This window comes from Felis catus, chromosome B3 (genome assembly GCF_018350175.1).
Source record: "Felis catus isolate Fca126 chromosome B3, F.catus_Fca126_mat1.0, whole genome shotgun sequence".
Taxonomy (NCBI): Eukaryota; Metazoa; Chordata; class Mammalia; order Carnivora; family Felidae; genus Felis; species Felis catus.
Window position 1 is genome coordinate 124,829,981 of NC_058373.1, and position 16,068 is coordinate 124,846,048.

General features: G+C 36.8%; 1 protein-coding gene across 11 annotated transcripts in view; it reads right to left on the reverse strand.

Moving 5' to 3' along the window:
* The window catches only part of CEP128 (centrosomal protein 128), a 401,019-nt gene that overhangs the window by 39,414 nt on the left and 345,537 nt on the right, over positions 1-16,068 (reverse strand). The window lies entirely within an intron of this gene.

Here is a 16,068-nt window from a genome sequence, read left to right on the forward strand (position 1 = left end):
CCCCTAAAGACTTCAGCATGCATATATCCTTAGCTCCACTTGGATTTTTGTTTGATGTAAAATTTACATCTAATGAAATGTACAAATCTTAAGTAAACTGGCTAAATTTTATTATTTTTTAGCACTTCCTTAGGGAAGGCTTCCCTGCCTTTACTGATCTCATCACACAAGCTCTCCATTGCACCCTGAGCCTTTCCTCTGCAACACTTATCAGAATATTTATTTGTGGGATTATTTGATTAATGGTTATGTTGACATCAGGCAATAATCATCACAAAGGTAGGGCATATCAGTCTTCACTCACCACGGTACCTCCTGGCACTTCACCCAGTGCTTCCATAGAGGTGGTATTCAGTAACTACTTCTTGAATGAACTAATGAATCTTATTCAGTGATGGAAAGGTTCTCATTCATTTATTCAATCTGTAAACATTTAGTGAATGCCTCCTCTATACTGGTGAGGCGTTAGGTGAGCTGAGGGAGCACACAATAAGATGAGGCCAAAGATGCCTTGGGGGCAAGATCTCAGAGGGCATTTTTGGCCACAGTATTTATATTCAATTCTGAATGAGGTCGAAGGTCTTCTGAGGACTTTGAGCAGAGGAGCAATGTGCTCTTACTTACAGCCCAAAGTTCCCTCTGATGTTTGCAGATTGCTCATCCCTCACCCCATGTGGAATCCATGGATTACAGGGGCGCTGTGAGAAGGTGAGACAGGCATCTATCTCACTCCCAGGCTGGAGTCCTGCTGAGCAGCAGAAACTCTGAGACCCAACTCATGGACACCACCTAGGTGGAGCGCCATGAGAAATTTACTGAGAGAATACACCATATCCCTGGAAAGTGACTGGTGTCATACAAAAAGTTCTTGATTTACCCAAAATACTAACATCTCGAAAACATACTTTCTGACTGTAATAATAGCGATGTCTAACCATTAACATCTCTAATAATCTCTAATCATCTCTAATAACGATGATAGGTTATATAGATTAATCTGATAACATTTTTATTGTGGTAGTTTTCTGTCTGAGGTCAGACAGCAAGCAGCAAGATACAGTGGCAAAGGTCACTGATTAGAAAACAGGAGGTACAAGGTTCTATCCAAGCTTTGCCATAACCAGTTGCATGATCCAGGAAAATCATTTATCCCATGGGCTTCAGTTTCCCAATCAGGAAAATGGGAAAGTAGGATATAAAAATCTCTAAGAGACCTTCTGGCTATAGCTTTAGCTGTTTAAGCTTTAACTTCTTTCCACAGTAGGTTGGGACCTGATTTTTTTTTTTAATTTTTTTTTTCAACATTTATTTATTTTTGGGACAGAGAGAGACAGAGCATGGACGGGGGAGGGGCAGAGAGAGAGGGAGACACAGAATCGGAAACAGGCTCCAGGCTCCCAGCCATCAGCCCAGAGCCCGACGCGGGGCTCGAACTCACGGACCGCGAGATCGTGACCTGGCTGAAGTCGGACGTCCAACCGACTGCGCCACCCAGGCGCCCGGGACCTGATTTTTAAGCTTAAAAGGTTGCAACGAATATGAAAAATCGTTTCATAAAGAGAAAGTAAAATAAAGGAGAAAATCACATATGGGATTTTAGGAGTTAATATTAACTCTCAAGAACTACCCAAGAACATGTGTGGGGTAGAAATACCTTTACTTTTTTACAGTAGAAAGCCAAACTAATGATTGCAGAAGAAAAACAGGAAGATGGGCATTTTTATCTTTTTAGGTGTTTGCCCCATCAAAAAATTCCAAGTATTTATCATTTTGTATTTTTTAGAACAGATACTTCCAAAAGTAGGCAAAGAATGGCTTTTCATCTTTTTTCACTTTGTAACTGTCCTTATAATTTCCCTTCATCTAAATATTTCTAATTAGCTTCTGGTTCTATTACGTGAATGTTACTCCATACTTTTTCTCTCCACAAAGCTTCTGTGGCATCATGACTTTGCACATGAAGCCCATCTGTCTGAATGTTCTCTACACACTGCTTAAATTAGCTCACTGATTCTCCTGCAAGACTTGGCTTGGTCACTACCTTCTCTAATGTGGCAGTTCAGAGAAGGAGCTCTTGAGCCAGTCTGCCTGAGATGAAATCCTGATTTAGTCACCTACTGGCTATGTTTCCCTAGGGAAGTTCCCAGATTCCTCTGCATTGGCACTCAGTTTCCTCAATTATAAATAGGAATGTGTAGAATTATAGTTAAGGACCAAATACATTAGCACATGGAAAGTGCCTAGAGCAGGGTGGGATACTAGTAAGCACTCAGTAAACACTAGGTGTTGTTCCAATGGTAATACTAGTTATCATTTCGTGAAAGGCTCCCCTAAAGTCTGGGTTAGGCACCCATACTCAGTGCTTCCAATGCACACATGTCTCCTGTCATGTGTCTAATCATTTCCTGTGTGTTTGCTTGTCTCCTTTAGTAGACAGCAAACACCTTAAAAGCAGGAGTGTATTTTTCGTTATATTTCTAGTGCTGAGTACTTAGTATCATACACAATATATTTCAGTTTTCTGAAAAAAACCCTTCTCAACCCAAAGACTAATAAAGGCACAGTTAGAACTCAGAAATGTTGTGGAAAGAAAAATACTTTGTAAAGGTAGAATTTAATGACTATTTCTGAGGGGTAGAGAATATTTCTAGATAGACTCAAAATTAAAGAAACAGTAACAAGAAATAGAACTGGGAGAAAAATGAGGTACCATAAAGTTGAGTTAAAAGGTATAGACAGGGGTGCCTGGGTGGCTCAGTCGGTTAAGCGTCTGACTTCAGCTCAGGTCACGATCTCGCGGTCCGTGAGTTCGAGTCCCGCGTCGGGCTCTGGGCTGATGGCTTGGAGCCTGTAGCCTGCTTCCGATTCTGTGTCTCCCTCTCTCTCTGCCCCTCCCCCGTTCATGCTCTGTTTCTCTCTGTCTCAAAAAAAAAAATAAACGTTAAAATAAAAAAATTTAAAAAAAAAGTTACAGAGTTAAGAGACAGGAAGATGAGAGTAAGATCTTTTTGTGGACCTAATAAGCTGAAGCAGGAAGCCTGTGGTGTGGAGAGCACCCTGCTTCCTGTGGGTGAGCCCGGCAAGGGCTTAGCCACACCAGGCTGGGAAGGGTACAACCTGACACAGGGCAGATACCGAGAAATGCTAATCATTTCCCTGAATACTGCAAAGCCTTCCTCCCAAGGCCTCAAGACACGCTAAAGCAGGCAATCACATTTGCCTCTTCTGTATTTAACAGGGAACAGAGGGTCCTGACGTGGATCACTGATAAGGAAAGATAATTGTTCTGGTTGAGGTAGGGTCCAGGCTAATTTACTTAAAAGCACACTGGTGAGGTGAATATAATTAATCTTCTCTGTTCTCAAAATAAAGGGTTATTTTCTTTTTAAGAGATGTCTTGTGTTCTCAAAGAGAATGACAAAACAAATTAATCATTTTCCATTACTCCACACACAGCACTTGGATTTTGAAAGAGCATGTGAACAGTTAATCCCCTATATGGATGAGTTTCTGGTGACAGGCAGATCAGATCTAAATAGAAATCAGGCAAGGTATTTTATTTTTATCATTGTGGCTTTGAGACTTAATTCAAAATAACTGAGATCAACCCTGCGTATACTTTTAGAGTTTGCTTTCATAATTAATCCTTTTTTGAACACTTAGAAACACTCTTTTGGATCTTGTACAAAGCATTCCCTGGCTGACTGCTGCCAAAGCAGGCAGAAGCAGAGAGTATCTAGAATATTTTAAAACCATTGAAAACTCAACTGAACCATCTCTTAAGGAATCCCAACTGCCAGGCCATACTTAGTTCAAAGTACCAATAATTTGAAGTTAGAGCAATACATTTGAGCAGATAGCTCACCTCAATGACTAATGTTAGAGGTGAACTTTAAGTATGTTTGAGATGCCCTGTTAAGCTATGTTTTGAATGGTGAACAGAAGGGTAAGAGGGCACAGATGGGGTATATGTGAGCAGAAGTATATATTTTTAACTAAAGCCAACCAGTTTCTCAATTTTATGCCGCAGGCTGAAAAAGATGGGCTATGAAAGCCAGTGGGCATAAAACAGCTGACAATATTATTCGGTGAGCAAATTCATCTGACATTTGCCACAACCAATTGTTTTCCTGAAACTGGAATTTCTAGAAGGTTTTTTTTTTCCTTTTTTTCCAAATGAAAGCCATGCATTCATTTAACTGGACAACAATGAAGCTTTGTGGCCTCGTGGTTAGTATGAAAAGGAGTTGGTCTTGCCAAAACAATTTGAAATTTTGAACTTAGGCTCCCTCCCCCGACTTCATTTTAACATACTCAACTAAAAGGAACAAGTTCCGCAGGCTCTACTGGACACATTTAAAAAACAAAAAAACAGAAATAACCCAAACCACATGACTCTGGACATTTAAAAAAGTATGCTATAAAAACTCCAGAAACCATGCAATACTCTGGAAATTAGGCAGGATTTCAGAGGATTTGTTATACAGAAACTGGATGAGACATATGTCTTTCTTTTAGGCAACAAGAATCACTGAACACTTACTGTGTGCAAATCAAACTACATAACATCACTACATCAGAGTTCACTCTGCTGAAGCTGCCCAGATTTAGTTCAAGCATATTCTTTCGGTTCCTGAATGAAAATAAGTTATTAGGGCAATAGCGAGACATATGTATATTACATTGTAATGTCTCATTAACAGACCTTTTTTTTTTTTTTTTTTTTTTTTTTTACCATTAAACTGGGAAATTTTAAGCATAGGGACTATACAGTACTATTTTTGGGCTCTTTGGTATTAAAACATAACAGCTACCCAATAAATACATACTGAATTTGGTCCTATAGTTACTTCTCAGTCATCCAGTAACTGTATACATGCAATGGTAATTTAAAAATATGCTAATGTAAAAGAGGAGATAATGCTCTCAAGTGAATATGGGTGTGCCAGGAGTTCTGGGATACATTCTAAAAGAAATAATGATGTTGCGACAATAAATCAAGTTACGTGAGAAAGGTATTCTACTTTTTCTTTGAGAATTCCTGCTCCCTACATTTTCTTGGGATATACTAGGACAGGATACCCAGGAGAAGTGCCAGTCAGAAAGACAAAATTTGAAGTATTTTGTATTGCCTTACATTGCCTTTACCTGCCTCATCCTCATCACCAACTTTAGTTGGAGGCTAAAGGTGAGAGCTTTGGTCTATATTATTTCTAAGAAGGTGCAGACATAGGTACATCACAAAGTCATGCAGAACACTACTTTACATATAAATATGTTCTCTATCTCTTAAACTTAGAGGGAATCCAATGACTTAAAGGAGCTTTCTGGACATGCAAACAAAATACCTAGTGATAGTCAACCTGGGTCTATCAAATTTACTGTAATATCATTTGAAGTCGCAATTTACACACCAGGGGAACAGGAAATTCATTTGTAAAACAAACAAACAAACAAACAAACAAACAAACGAGAATATAGAATGGCAGTTTGCTTCCAGGTCTTGGAACACAACAATTTACTTCTCCTTAATCTTTAGTAAACATGAAAAATTAGTCATCGCCATTTACTCTGGTCCAATACGTAAAGTTTTAAAAACAGTATTTTACTTATTTGATAAATAATCTAGAGAATATTTAAATAACAGATTAACAGTGAAGAATAACTTTGTTGGAAATTTTAGTAAGAATTTAAGCATATTATATATTCTCCTGGTTTTAAAGGTATGAATACAACGGACTTCTGATTAACTGTCATTCATGATTCTGGAAAATACCCATCTTATAAATATTGATTCCGAATTTCAGACATTAACATTTAAATAACAGATAACAGTGAAGAATAACTTTGTTGGAAATTTTAGTAAGAATTTAAGCATGTTATATATTCTCCTGGTTTTAAAGGTATGAATACAATGGACTTCTGATTAACTGTCATTCATGATTCTGGAAAATACCCATCTTATAAATATTGATTCCGAATTTCAGATATATTTCCAACAAGTTCTAGTTTATCATTACTTCTGGCTCATTATTCTTGCACTTGCATCTTCAAAACACAATACTTCTAAAAGTAGTGACAGCCCCTATTTTTTTAAATTGATAAAGCTATCTTTTCACTACATAATTGCAATTTTTTTTCATTTTTTATATCTATAAGCATCAATTAAGATGGTCAATCCAATGAAAATTTTCTTTTCTGTATGATCTCCTCCTTCCAATCACATTTTTATACAATCTGCTTTCAACGTTTGCCCACTTAGGAACCATATGAAGTAAATACACAGGAATACCAGATGAAAGCCTACTGAATACATTCTTTTAGAAAAATGGGCTGGTCCAGCTTCTTGTTGCAAAATATTGCACGATGAAGTTCTTCTTGTTGAATAACTAACTGGATGAGAGTATCCTATTTCCTTTTTGTCCTTAAAAATACATTCTTCATTCATCGATTCTTCAGTTTGGAAAATTCATCTAGGACATTATCATTTGAAGACACATAATCTGGTTTTTTGCTTATATAATCAATTTCACCATCATCACTAGTTTCTAGAGTGCTGCTGTCTCTTTATATTCATTTTCTGATTCATCTAATAACTGAAATGTCTTCCTCTGTCAGTTTCCTTCTCTTTGTCATTATGAGAGAAATGAGAGATTCTGAATTCTCAACCTGCATTCAATAAAAGTAATAATAAGAAAACCCTACAAAGCTTCTTCTTGAAAGATAATATAACATTTGGGAGGAACTTCTCCATGGCACTGCTACAATGTCTTATGATAGCTTTTATCCTACCTTTTCAAGGATTTTTGTAAAGCAAATAGATGTAGCGTTTCCCTGGGACAAAGGTTGTGTAGCATTTCTTGTAGCTCTTTTTTATAAAGATTGGGGGTTGCGTAACCTCAGGGTTCCTTAGCTATAACACAGATTCACTGCATGTGCAATGTCCACCTAGACCTATGTCCATATTGTCCCTGTGAGACCTCAGAGGCAAAGAGAAGTTGCAAACATGTATGTAGCTCATGGAGCCCACTGTGCCATGAGTAACAAAGTCTTTTGTCTCATGTCTTCTACCATCCATCAGAGTGTGTCAGACTAACTTGGTAAAGTGCAACTAGGGTAAAATCTCTTCATTTCTTGATAGACTTTGGACAGCACAGTAAGAAAACTGAAATATTATATAATAGTAATGACTTAGTTCACTTACTACAAATCCTTCTGTGTGATTCCATTATCCCTCCACTTTCATACTATTTTAGTTTTTTTCTAGCATAGCTGGGAACGATTGATCGATAACATATAAAATAATTCCAAGGATGATGAAGTAGGAAAATGCTTCACGAAAATAAGCTCACCAAGATCCATTATGTATCTCAGATTTATAACATGGTTCAATAGATCCATATGGTATTTGCAAGACAGAATCAGTGTTTTCCCTTTTAAAAATGAGGAAACTTTCTCTTTATTCTTTGGACGATATTTAAGAAAGAATAAAAGTAAAAAAAAAAAACCAATCCTTACCAAAGGAACTGAAACTCAAGATTGGGTCCAACTAACCCTGATGATATACTGAAGATTATACCACCTCTCAGAATCCTCTTCAACCATGTAGTGCCTAATTTCTCTTCCCTTTGAGCCTTCCTGAACTGCTTCTAGGTGGTCTGATGGGAAGTGTGATAATTCACGAACCACTTGCACAACACTGCCTTGTAAGAAGACATGTTTCACACTCAATCCTTCACATGGAGTATCTATCTGGTTGTCACATGCTGAATGGAGAAACGATTCAAAGGTAATGAATGTGATGCTACAAAGGGGATTAATACAAAGGTAGTAAAAGGAGAAACAAGAAGAAATGAGGAAGGCAGGTAGTTTATATAACCTTAGTCAAGATGCCAAAAGCAAACGGATTAAAAAGCCAATTTTCCCAATATGTTGATTTACAAAGCAACTTATTTCTTTTGTAACTGTTCATATAGTTTCCAAAAATGTTTTTTTTTTTCCATTGGCCAGTTTGTTACAATTTGTTAAAATAAGAGAATTAGTCATTTGGCAAATTCATGACTGGATAAATTTGCCCTTCACGTTAAGTCTGACAAATTTAAATTTCAGTAAGATACTTGAAAATTAACGAACACAATGCCTGAGAAAGAATCTTACAACGGTTTTGGTAGATTAGAAAGAAGAAATACTGGAGACAGAATATATGATACTATAGTAGAAAAGGTATGGAATTAATTCAGTGGAAATGAATAGAACAAACTCCAATAGACATGAAGGGAGAGTAGCTCCAGGCTGGAGGGGATGAACCATAAGGCATATTCTTAAAGGTCATGTTGACAATGACCCAAATCAGGGATTCTCAAACATGACTTCAAATTAGAATCATCTGGGGGAGCTGTAAAAAATACTGAGTCTTACCCCAGGTCAACCAAATCTGGGGGTGGGAGCATGTTGAACTAAAATTGTTAGGATTATTAAGTAAGATCTGTAAACCCACATGTCTCAGAGCCAAAATTTGACACAATTGAATTGAATTTTGGAGGTAAACTTCATATGATATAGAGTACTTAGACATATAACCTGTGTGGTGAAACTCAGACAAAAATTCGAATGTCCTGATTAATGAGCCCAAACTTTCCAGTCCATATATATCCTGCTTCTGTGACTGGTGAAAGTAACACACACGTAATGGAGGAATATTTTTAAAAATGAGAAAAGGACTTTCCCATCGATTATCTCATTTGCTCTTCTCAACAAAACAGTGAGACAAGCCAGGCCAATAATTGGGCTCACTTTATAGATAATAGAAATTAGGCTCAGAGGAGTGAAGTGAGTTGTCGCTGTGATAGAGCCAGGGCTCACAACTAGATCTTCTAACTCCCAGTCTACCAAATCCTAATCATTCTCTAAGACATTTGGAGGTCACCTGCCTTTTGCCTTTCCCTCTCACTCACCTGCAAATACACTCTTCTTCAAGGAAAACTAATGTGTAATGAGGACTTTTGAGGTATTACAGAACAAAACAAATTCTGAGTTAGAAATAATAGAGAAATGCAAGGGATGAAAACAGGAAGTTCTCTGAAAAGATGTAAAGGGAGTACTTCATTGACTCCAGGTGTTTTGTCAGTGAGTTTCTATTTAATGTGTTTTAGACAATCTGGTTCATGTCTGATGACAAGTCAAGGATATGTCTCACTGGCTTTTGCTGTGGATAGGTAGACGGTGAGATGATAGTAGTGAAAAGCACTGAAAAAGCTTCAGAAAACCATTTACGTAACACCAGCCATGCAAAAATAATTAGGAACAGAGAGCCTAAAGAGAATAATGAGGGAAGGGCTATTTTGATGGTTTGGCCTTTTACCGTTTGATGTTCAAATATAATGTAATTGGGGGCAATGATAGGTTGAAATCATTCACTAATGTTAAATAATTAACATAAGACCACTTTGGATACTTATATTAATAGTGCTAATAGTGACAATTTATGCTCTCTCCAGCCTTTCATCTGAGATCAAAGTTTGTTAAAAGCCCTAAATAAACTTTATAAACACTTGTGTAAGTAGAATTAGAGTTGGTATGTGGATGCATAAAATAAAACAGATCCACTGAGGCACTGAGCATCACTGAGCAAGCTCAAGACAGAACTAGTAATGCAAACGAGGCATGCTGACTTTTTTCTTCAAGATTCAAAAGGAAGAAAACTAGTTCAAAGGTGCTTTATAAAACTCTATTTACCAATAAGTTGAGGGCATATTCTGACAATCCTACATATGGTCCAGGAATGTCAATGTCCTATGTATAAGTCCACTTCTTGCCCTGCTCAAGAAAGACACGGGATCTAGCTGTTGATTTCCTTCTTTTTCATTCTGCACATTCACTAGACACTTGTCAAGTGTTCCTTACTCATGTCTTCATTGCTCTTACGAGTCACAAGAGGAGTATGAGGAATGGAAAGAACACTGTGTCACTGATCAGGACACCTGAATTCTAGCCCTAGTTTTGCCACACTTGGCAACTCATCAACTTCTCTGGCTTGCAGGGTGAGGGGTTTTCAAAAGGATCTCTAAGACTCCTTCCAGGTGGAATGTTATCTAAAATGGCAGCAGGGACTTAATCTGCTATCTCCATAGGAAATTACAGAGACACGGTAGGGATGCAACAAGTAGCTGTTATATAATATCCTATGATTGAGTGAAGTAAATTGTTTGATAGCAACTATTGGTAGGTCAGAAATTTTGAAGGCCAGAATTTTAATTCCTTTTAGATTAGACCAGAACCTATTAGGGAGGGGAGCTTCTAGATATCACCTAGCCTAGCCCAATCATTAAAAAAAAAAAAAAGAAAATTAAAAATGAGAGAGGTTAAACACATTGTCCAGGCTCACATGCCTGGCCATGATAGAGATATGACCAGAACCTAGCTTTTCTGACTCTGAATCAGATACTATTTTTACCATATCATCATCATTTAAACTAGGCATATAATAATTTTCAGCTAAAACTTGTCTGTAATTTGTTAAAATTAGATGCACAAAATAAAAATCCCCCAAATCAGCTTTTTATTTAAAGGCTACTTCAAACATGTAAGATATACTACTCCCACCAACTACATATTAAGGGTATAATACAAATATTTTGTTTTATAGTTAAGGTAGGATCTTTAAAAAAAAAAAAACAACAACAAAACTTAATACACTACTACTCAGAGATTTTACCCATATGCGCTCTCTTGAAGAAAACAGAAAGCATTTCTTAAATGTATTATATTTTTTCAGAAAGCTACTTCCATCGTGTTTTGTAATATACACTCATATTATCTTCTCTATATAAAGCAAGAGCTTCTTCCTGAGGATGCACTATGTTATTGATAGTATTTAGAGTGGGGCTATGAAACACATTGCCTAGCAAGGCAGTTAGGCAGTATGACTACTTATCAGCATCAAATATGAAGCTGTCAGTCTGACCTCCAAACACTGAGCAATTTGATAATATTAAATTCATCTGCTGGTGAAGCTGCATTCATTATATAATTTCTCAATGACACTTTCCCTATGTCACCGTGTTTATGAGAAATTTGACAGGGCTGTAAGAAACCGTTTTTGCAGGCTGAAGGAAGTCTTACATTTTTAAATTGGTCATCACCTTTTGCCACAAGGTTGCAACTCTTAATAAACAGCCTATTTGTTTGAGTAGCATTTTCTTCCTTTGACCTTAAATACAGACATGTTTTAGAAATTTAACCCTTTGAAGATGACCCCATTATTGGAAAACGTACATATTTTAATACTGACTAATGCAGAAAACAGGCTCTGTATTTTGGGACAAGGTGGCGAAAGGAGAATGTCTAGATTGTTTCAACCAAGATCCCTCATGAGAGATTCATGAGGATATTTCCGTTTGCCCTCAATGCGAATATACAGAAGGTAGACTAACATTAGAGCAGTGGGAAACTTGGCAGAACGGGCTAGGACAGGGTTTGTGCAAAACCTTTTTCCGGTTTCAGTTTGAATGGGTTCCCAGGAAGTGTCAAGTTTGAACAAATCCAAAATTTTACAATGTAGCTCAGCCAAAACTGCTGAGATTCACCTGATTCTGGGTCAAAACTGTACAGAGCACACTGCGTTTTATTTGGTGTAAAGCCAATTTGACTAAACCTTTCAGGCAACTTCAATGAGAGGCTCATAGTCTTGGCAAAACCAAAAATGAACCTAGCTTGATCTTTGGTTTTGAAACAGCAAGTTCTGGCTTTATAAAGAGATAAAGGCAAGTTTTACTTAGCTTTAAGATTCTTACAAATACTTAGAAGAAGCACTGCAAATAATTAACAGTTATTTGGCCAGATTTACATACTCAAGTCAGTTACTTCCTGAGCTTAACCAGGACACTTCAGTGAGTACGTTAACTCTATTGGCACCATATATTCCTAAGTGGCGTAGAGCTGAATTTGGTGTTCTAACAAAGAACAATGGTGCTTCTTCAACAACCTAAGTGCTTGAAGAGTGGATCACACATGTAGTAGGATGAAGTACAACCAGTGCTGGCTCCAGGTGGGATGGAAAGAATTAAAAATAAAAACTCCAATGGCAATTGTCTACTGTTTTGGCAGATGTGTGAAGGGAGAGAATATAGCATTACTTGGTAATTTCCACGGAGACATACTGGCATTCTCTTGTACTCTTGAAGATCAACTGGTGTGCATGGTTCAAATCTGTCACCACTAATATTACCTGAATGAATCCTTTAGGGGTGTGCTAAAGGATCCAACAGTTTTCTTTTTTCTTTTTAAATAAAACCTATATTTCTAAGAGTTTCCCAGCGTTTTATAATTTTTCCCAATATAGGTAAATTTATGTATATATTTCTCCATATTGCTACATATTAGGATTTATCCTGTAAGTTATATCATCTCTTTAAGTATACATTGAAAACAAGGGACATTGGATTGTTTTAGGTCACTTGGATTTGAGAAGCTGATTAAACACTGAGAAATTATAGCTACATAATTACACATTTGCTCTAAGTCAATGATTTTCAAAATTTTGAGTAAATACTCTCGAAATAATTTATTAAACTATGTGTCTACCTTATCCCTCCCCACCCTCCCCCATACACATTTCAAGGTTTTCCAAATGTTTTCATCATAAATTTAGGTAGTTGCAGAGGATGAAATTTCTGGAATATTGTAAATACTGACATTTTCAAATAAAACTCTTATATTACTCACATAAACGTATCCAGCAAACTTTAAATACTTCAGTAATTTGTTACCACCATTTACCCACAGACAGAATAACTAAATTAGATCCTCTTTAGAAGACAGACATTTTATATTGTTCCTTTGCCCTCTGAATTTATTTCCCATCTATTTTCCCCAACAGAGTTTTCTCCTAATATAAAATCTACTTATGTTTGGAAGTCTTTTGTATTGGTTATCCTATCATACTTCATCCTTGTCTGTAACAAAAATGTATATTTAGTCGGGGCGCCTGGGTGGCGCAGTCGGTTAAGCGTCCGACTTCAGCCAGGTCACAATCTCGCGGTCCGTGAGTTCGAGCCCCGCGTCAGGCTCTGGGCTGATGGCTCAGAGCCTGGAGCCTGTTTCCGATTCTGTGTCTCCCTCTCTCTCTGCCCCTCCCCCATTCATGCTCTGTCTCTCTCTGTCCCAAAAATAAATAAACGTTGAAAAAAAAATAAAAAAAAATGTATATTTAGAGAAAACTGATTTTTAAAATGCCCTGTGACCATAATGCTTTAAGTGTTATATACTTTTATTGCCTGAATTCTCATTATAACTAATATTAGGTATATCAAAGTTTTTGAGAAGAAATATTAATGTAAAATGTATAAGGACTCCAAAGCTTCCAAAAGTATATCCCTTAATAGATGGATACTGCCTACTTTTCTCTTGTACTCAATTAGTTCATGCATCCATAAGTAAGTGCTAACTTTTGCTTGAATAAGACAGGGATCCATTTCACTTCTATTTCTTTTTTGTTTGTTTCTGTAGATTTAATCACTGAGAAATCTTGTTCACATGTAACAGTACATGAGAATGAAAATGGTTTTGTTATAACAATGTCACTCAGTTGCCTTCCTAGTTTTATGGCAAATATTGCATAGTGATCTGTCATCAAAAATTAATTTTAATGATCTATCAGCTTGATTAGGTCCTCTTTCAGTTTTGTTGAAAGCAAAGAATTAGAAACTACTTGACTTGCCAAAGGACTATAATGTAGTTATTAAAGTCACTCACTTTCTGTTTTGGAAGGTATATGAAAGAGGCTTTATTTACCAAGACTTATCAAATGACTACAACTGTTTTTTTTTTCACTTAGAGGCATTTTGCTGAATTCTACATATGAAGGAAGTATGAAGAAAACTAAAAATATTAATGTTAATACCATTCTCTCAGTATACATTTTTAACACTTTTGTTTTAGGGGTGCCTGGGTGGCTCAGTAGGTTAAGCATCTGACTCTTGATTTCAGCTCAGGTCATGATCTCATGGTTCGTGAGTTCGAGCCCAGCGTCAGGGTCTGTGCTGATGACACAGAGCCTGCTTAGGATTCTTTCCCTCTCTTTCCCTCTCTCTCTCTTTCTCTCTCTCTCTCCCTCTCTGCGCCCTCCGACCCACCCCCGACCCCCCCACCCCCTGCTTATGTACTTGCACACATGCATGCTCTCCCTCTCTCAAAAATAAACTTAAAAAAATACTTTTATATTAGCATTAAATATATTTTCATTAAAACCCTAGAGTTGCAGATTGGCAAAGCTAGTCCTTATGTCAAACCAATCAGCCAAATCAGGCTAACTTTCTGGCAGAAAAAAGTCAGACTTGATTTTTCAGTTCTATAAATGTGTTAATATGCTCTGTGACAACCACTTTTTGAATTATAATTCTAAGACAGATAAATAAGGCATGGAGCCAGGCCAAAGTTTGTCACCTGAATAAAAGAAGACACTTTCAATTACTTCTTTCCAACCCTCAGTTTTGTTCTCAGGAGCTATACATTTGTTCCTGATTATAGTAGGGGGGTAAAAGAGGTGAGGTCATTAAATAAAATTGTCATTATTCCTCCGCAACATCTATCAACAATATACATCAATTTCAGAATATATATTCCCAATACCACATATATCTAATAAAACCATCTTATCAAAAATATATGTATGACTAACAAGGACAAGAGAAGCCTTACCTTAGTGACTTGATTAGAGGAGGCCTCGAAGGCATCAAAATCATAAATTGCCCCTTGTTTGGCACCTTGAAGTGTCTAGGGGAATCTGGCATCATGGAACCTTGGGTGGGTGAAGAATAGGCCTTTCTTTTGTAAAGGGAGAGGAGGTTGATTAGGAAAAGTACGGTGGCCTCCTCAGGCAGGGTCATTTTAGGACTCTGCTTGAAATGCATGTAGAAGCTGAGGATGTAAAAATCGATTCTCTTAAAACTATCTGTGTCTGAAGACCCCTTGGAAAATCTCTGCCTACTCCTAGGGGTTATTTTACTCCAGTCTGGAGACTAACTCACCAGCTATCTCTGAACATTACCCTCAGGGTCAGCATTAATCATTTTGTCATAAAATTAAAAAAAAAAAAAAGTTCTGTTAACATGTTCCCATTCTTTTTTTTTTTTTTTTTTTTTGGCGAAATGTGTCAGATACAAAAGAGTATATAAAATATATACACACAGTTTGAAGAAAATTGACAATTCTTTGTGATTTCAATTAGCATTTCCCTGTTTACTAATGAAGCTGAATATATTCACATATTTCTTTTTCAACTGAAATGCTTGCTCATATCTTTTACCCTCTTTTACTTTTCTTTTTTTATTTTTGAAATCTAGGTTATTTTTTTCTAATTGCTTTGTTGGCAATAAGATTTGGATACAAATTGATTTGGATACAAATTGCTACTCGGCTATATATTTTGCCACAAATATATTTTAAGTGTGGCTTTTCTTTTCACTATTTTTATGTTGTCTTTTGACTTATAGCAGTTCTTAATTTTAGCGTGGTCACATCAGTCACATCTTTTAGGATCTGTGTTTTCAGTGTCATCCCCCTCTCCCGCCCCCGCCGAAATCCTTCAAAGTTCCAAGATCATGAAGATATTAAACTACACTTTGTTTTAAAGTTTTGCATCTGAGATAGAGGTTCAATTTCTTTTTTTCTAGACCAGCAATTGAAAAGTCCCTCCTTATTTCCCTGATCAGGGATGCCAGTTGTACCAGACATCACATTTCCATGTACACGTATTTATGCCTATGGGTCGTATATTTGATTACACTGGCCTATTTTTATATTCCTGTGCCAAGACTACACTACCTGAATTTTCATAGCTTTAATAAGATTTCATATATAGTGCGAAAACTACCCCCAACTTGCTCATCTTCAGAACTATCTTGGCTATTCCGGAGTATCTTCTCTGTGAAGAACTTGCATTTTTGTTGTTGTTGTTTGATTTTTTTCTATGTATTTTGTATTTGTTGTTCCTTTTGTACTGGTACACTTTTAGTTACATTTTCTTAGTACTTGCTGCTGGAGTTAGAAAGAGAACGGACTTTCATAAAC